Genomic DNA, 6007 nt, shown 5'->3' on the forward strand with positions numbered 1-6007 from the left:
TCCTTCCATATAGCAAACTCCCTCCGAGAACAGAGCTCACGGAAAAGGGAAAGATCTGGGCCTGGAACTTGAGGAGGGAGCCGGGGAAACAGGACTAGAGGTGGCATGACAGAAAGCTGCTTGTCTTCCGCTCTCAGGGGTCTGTTTCACCTTCCCTCCCTGGGTAAGGAGGCCGGGTTGGGGGGTGGGGGTCGTACCTGCCTGCTCATCTGGGATGCCCCCCTCCACCTGCAGCTCTCCAGCCATGGCCTCAGGGAGCAGGGGCTGTCACCCTGGGCATGTGGCCACGTGTTTTCTCTTCTCACTGGGACTTCTCAGAGGAGTGACGTACTGACCATCCCCTAATATTTGGAGACTCTGCCCAGCGGAACGAGCTGTCTCCCCTGCTGTCAGGCCAAATCAGCAAAAACTTTGCTCAGCAAGACTGTGAGACCTTGGATCTTCTCAGAATAGGATGAGGGGTCAACTTGAGAAGACACATGCGCTGTTCTGTGAAGACACTATACTTCATCGCCCAGGGAGGAGTGTCCAAGGAGATTCTGGGAGCTTGAAGTAAACTTTAAAAAGCAAAGAACTTCCTTTCTCCCCAGCCAAGCCCTGCTTCGAACTGCAACATGAACAGCTTCATAGCAGAGGGACTTGGGAGAGCTCTCAGGTTGGTTCCCCTGACACTCCCTCCCACTCCCTCTTCAGGGTGGGGTTGCTGAAATGGAGCGGAGCCAGTGGCCCTGAGGAGTTCCTGAGGGACAGGAAAAGAAAGGCCCACTGGGGACTCAATCTGAAGGCCAGAAATGAGGCCTGCCTCACCTGCTCTTCCTGCTGACAGACACCAACAGAGCTTAGCTATGCCCCTCATTCCTTGCCACTCACCCCCCACCCCCACTGTCACCCTCCCCTCCCCCCCTCCCCCGCCCCCCCTTCCCAGTCTGTGAGGCCACATAGCAACCTGGAACAGGAAGAGGCCCTATCAGGGACAGTCCCCTGGGGAGGACCAAAGGTCAGGGCTGAGGGTCTGGGGGCCCAAGGGGCAGCCCTTCCCCACCAGCGGTGCCGGCAGCCAGCAGGAGTGGGGCCAGCGGGTGGCAGCGGCCCCAGGGGCAGGCCTCATGCCCTCATGGCCAGGGTGACTGAATCTGCCAGCTGTGGGGCCCGCCCGTGCCAAGTCTGCCCTGGCTCCGTCTAGTCGTAATCGATGCTGGCGCCAGGCCAGGCCCCCTGCCAGCTCCGGTCACACTCGGCTAACGCGAGAGGCCCAGCCCATTAACTCCTCGCCAAGGCCCATTGTCTGGGTCCCTGCCCAGTGGTTTATTTACGTGGTTTATTTACTCCCAGGGCTGGACGGCTGGGGTTGGGAGAAGGGGAGGGCAGGGGGGGAGTGGGGCTGGAGGCCGCTGGCAGGGAGGGGCCAGCCATGGAGCCCAGTGGGCCTGGTGGACAGGACGGCGGCATCCAGAGCCCCAGGGCAGGTCACACTGAGGAGGGTGGTTTTTTGGTGTTTTTTTTTTTTTTTTTTCAAGCCACATCAAAGATTCCCTGTAAAGGCAGAGAGGGACAGATGCTGTAGGCAACTGGATGGATCCTTAACTCCCAGACAGTGGCCTTCCAATCCTCTCAAAGAAGTTTTAACATTATATACCCTCTTGTATTAAGTTGTCGTCTGAACTTTTTCATCACAAGTTTAAATAGTTCCAAAGGATATGATTTCTAGTATTTTATAAGCATTGGTTTCTTTCACTTTCTATGTGCCTTTATTTGACTGTATACCCTATGTGACAGTCATTATGAAAATTTAAAGAAAAATGAATATTGATATTTTTATTTTATTTTATTTTATTTTATTTTATTTTATTTTTATTTTTTTTTTATTTTTTTTTTTAAATTTTCTTTTTTAACGTTTTTTTATTTATTTTTGAGACAGGGAGAGACAGAGCATGAACAGGGGAGGGTCAGAGAGAGGGAGACACAGAATCTGAAACAGGCTCCAGGCTCTGAGCTGTCAGCACAGAGCCCGACGCGGGGCTCGAACTCACGGACCGCGAGATCATGACCTGAGCTGAAGTCAGACGCTCAACCGACTGAGCCACCCAGGCGCCCCAATTTTATTTTATTTTTTAGAGAGGGAGAGAGAGAGCATGTGTGAGTGGGGAAGAGGGGCAGAGAATCTTAAGCAGGCTCCAGGCCAAGCAAGGCTCAATCCCACGACTCTGGGATCGTGACCTGAGCCGAAGTGAGAGTCAGATGCTCAACTGATTGAGCCACCCAGGCACCTGAAACATAGAAATTAAATTTTTATTGGAAATACCTCTCTTAATGAGATGGCAGGGGTAGGTTTTCTTCCTAGTTAATGTGTGTATATGTGGATGACGATTCCTTATTGCTGGACTGAAGGTTCAGCATCTGTTTCATTCCAGTGATAGATTTAAACACTGAGAAACATTGTTCACATAAACAAATTCGTAATAGAAACCAATGAGTTTTGTTACAGGGTGTCATTTAATTCTTTGAACTTCCAAATTGTACGCCTCATCTTACTATCACATTTAATGATCACATTTTAATGATCTGTTGACAACTTGATTAGCATCTCCGTCCCTTTCCTTGAAAGCAAAGAATTGGAAGCCACTTGACTTGCAAAAAGACTTGTTACCCCATCCTTGGAGTCCTTCAAGTTCTCATACCTGCTCCACGATGCCATGTTCCCAGGGGGGTCACATGAGTGAGAGGTGCAGCTTCCTCTGGTAAAGCCCTGTTTCCTCTCAGTGTGAAAGAGGATGTCTGGTGTTAGGTGCCTTTTTAGGAAGATCACTTTTAGGAAAAAGCATAGAAAAATGGAGAATCAGAAAAGGGATTCTCTTCAAGCTGTCTTGAGTCACAACTCCTGGGATACAACACCCCAACTTTATGACTAAGACTGAATGACTTATTGAATGACTAAACCCAATAGGATTTAAATACACAGATCCCTGTGGTCACTGCTCCAGTTTTTCATGGCCCTCAGACTGTCCTTCGAAGAGCTAATTGCCCTTTAGTCCAACCTTTCTCAGGTTCATTCCTGCAACCTGCTATTTATCATTGCCATTTATGGAAAGTCCCCTGAACTAAAGGGAGGAAAGCAGCTGGAGGCTGGGAGAGACCTTGTTCATCTGAGTTAGAAACATTCATCTATCTCAGGATCCTAGAGAGGTAGTTTCCAACCAAATGGCAACATATTGAGAGGCATCACCCCCACAATATTTGTATATTTATAAATCATACACATGTACTACCGTCAACCCATATATTGTGTAGATTAAGCTTTATTTGAGATTTTTGCAAACATGAAGTTTATTTTATTCCCTACTCCCCATGGATTGTCTCAGGAACCTTCTGTGTAACCTGGTGCTTAAGAGCTTTCACTCAGGTTTGCTCTCAAAGCCCCAGGGGAACGTGTGGGGGAAGGGTAGGAGACAGCACTGGAACCTTTGCTCTGGCTCTCTCCAAAGCATGAAGCTCCAATATCCTCCAGCCAGTATTTACCAAGATTATGTGCCAGGCACTGTGCTCGGTTCTGAGAATACACAAGGATACAATCTCTTGTTGCACCATAGCTCAGACATAGTGAATTCTCCTGAACTATACACTTAAGAATGGTAAAGATGGAAAATTTTACGTTATGTGTTTTTTTTCCACACACACAAAAGACACAGTCTCTGCCCTTAAAGAGATTATAGAGTAGTGAGGGAAATGGAATTCACTCACTTGTCTATCTGGCAACTTTTAATTAATGGAGTGCCTGCCAATCATGTTCTGGGCCCCGTGTATGTGCTGGGGAGAAGCCTGTAAGCAAAATCAGACACAGTTAATGTCTTATGGAGCTGACAGTCCGTGGCCTGGCAGGAATGTGCACCCACACTGCCCCAAACAGTAACTACTAGCCACACATGGCTCTTTAAATGAATTAAAATAAAATAAAAGATAAAATTCAAACCTCCATCTCACTAGTCAAATTTCAAGTTCTTGACAGCTGTAGCCAGCTAAGTGCTACAACATTGGCCAGCATAGAGAGCATTTCCAGCATTGCAGACAGCCTTAAAGCACTGAGCCTGGTCACTACAACGGACAGGGTGCACCAGCTCATCAGGTGGGGCCCCTGTCAGTCTCTCCAGTGCCTTCGTGGCCATTTGTAAAAGCTGCTCATTCTGGGCTGGTGCAGCGCCATGCCAGGAATGAGACCTGTGGAGCAAAATGTGGTCCTGGGCCTGAGAGAGGTCAGAGTCTCAAGAACAGGGAAATGGAAATTACCATGTGGTTACCAGGTCCCCAGAGGTAAAAGACTTGGGAACTCCGAGTTATGGTCTAATCTCCAATCCCACCAATATACCAGGCATCCTTGCTTATGCTGTTTTCTCAGCCTCTCCCCTATCTCTACACCAAGGAAATTCCCTTTAAGGTCCCAGGTAAAACACCACCTCCAGGCTCTCCAAAGCCCTTCTTGAGCCCTTTATGGGGACTAATTAGCATTTATTGAGCACATACCGCATTTGTGTGACAGGTGGGCACAGGGGGGCAGAGTCTGGTTGTGTGGCCACCAGATGAAGCCGGAGCCCCTAGACTTTCATTGTGGTGGTTTTAAGTCCCCGAACCACATGACTGGCCACGGTAGCCTCACCGTCGGCAGCACACATTTGTTAGGCAACAGAAGGCTCTGGCCCCAGTACATTGTCTCTCCTAACCTGCGACTTGTCCTAACTGTGCCTGACACATCTTTGTCCTCACCTCCTGCCTCACGTCACACATAAAAGACACGAGATTCATGGAAGGAGTCCACCCTTCCATGCCTCAGCTATCCAACCTGAGAAATGGTGAGGCTAAGCCTCACTAGAAGACTCCAGAGATTCTCTGAACAGGCTGGAATGTAAATAACCACTTACCCAGCTTAATTCTCACAGAAGACAGAGACAAGGGCAGGTCTCACTCTTCCAGGCATCCGAAAATCCACCTCTTTGTCTTCTTCTTATTATTTTTTTTTAAATTTTTAGTGTTTATTTACTTTTGAGAGAGAGAGAGACAGAATGTGATCAGGGGAGGGGCAGAGAGAGAGACACAGAATCTGAAAGAGGCTGCAGGCTCTGAGCTGTCAGCACAGAGCCTGACGCGGAGCTGAAACTCACAAACCACGAGATCATGATCTGAACCACCCAGGTGCCCTGAAAATCCACCTCTTCTGGGTGAGTTTCAGGAGGGGGAATACTGCTGCCTGAGTTCTGGAGTGATGGAGATGTATCTCAGCAAAACGCTTCCTGCAAGCATCTGGCCAGCTGCCTCCCCAAACCTGCAAAACCTTCCTGGAGTTAGACTACAATTTCTTCTCTTGTTTTTACAGTTGGGGCCTCATGTAGGGCAGCCTCAAGACTTGTCCTGGCGATGAGGCTGGGGTTGATATGGTCCAGTGAGAAGAGAATCGGCTCTGGAGTTGGGCCTGGATTCCATTCCTGATTCTGCTGCCTGTCAGCCCAGTGACCCTGGGCAAAGAACTCAACCCCTCTGAGCCCATTTTTCCATATTTGCAAAATGGACAGTAGTCCCTACTTCACAGGTTGTGGAGGGACCTTAAAGGACAATAAATCTCTAGCGTATGGTTTGGAAGTTAAGATCCTGGCTCTGTCACTTACTGGCTGTGGGACTTGAGGCAAGTTACCTAGATGTTCTGTGCCTCTATTGCCTTTTCTCTAAAGGGGGACCATAGTAGGGACTAATTTAGAGGGTTATTGTGGGGATTACTTAATGTCTGACTCAAGGTGAGTGCTCAGTGAATGTTGGCATTTAGCACTTCATGTTTCCAACAAATGAGGTAAGCAAGGTGGTGATTATTACCCTTCCCAGTGGATAAGGGAGGATCACACACACATCTAGTTTGTGAAAACTAGATGAGAATCTGACTCCCCCACATCCTAGTCCAGGCTTCAAATCAAGCCCCTGGCGAGGACATTGTGCTGGCTGGTTCCCTGGGCTGGGCCTCAGGCTCACA

General features: G+C 48.6%; 1 long non-coding RNA gene across 1 annotated transcript; it reads left to right on the plus strand.

The window, feature by feature from the left end:
* Nucleotides 1–69: 69 nt before the first annotated feature.
* On the plus strand, nucleotides 70–5630 carry LOC132668391 (uncharacterized). Its single transcript, XR_009605567.2, has 2 exons — nucleotides 70–655; nucleotides 5363–5630. It is a non-coding gene; the product is annotated as an uncharacterized LOC132668391 (long non-coding RNA).
* The last annotated feature ends 377 nt before the right edge of the window (nucleotides 5631–6007 follow it).

The sequence above is a fragment of the Panthera onca genome, chromosome B3 (assembly GCF_046562875.1).
Source record: "Panthera onca isolate mPanOnc1 chromosome B3, mPanOnc1 haplotype 2, whole genome shotgun sequence".
NCBI classification, from domain to species: domain Eukaryota; kingdom Metazoa; phylum Chordata; class Mammalia; order Carnivora; family Felidae; genus Panthera; species Panthera onca.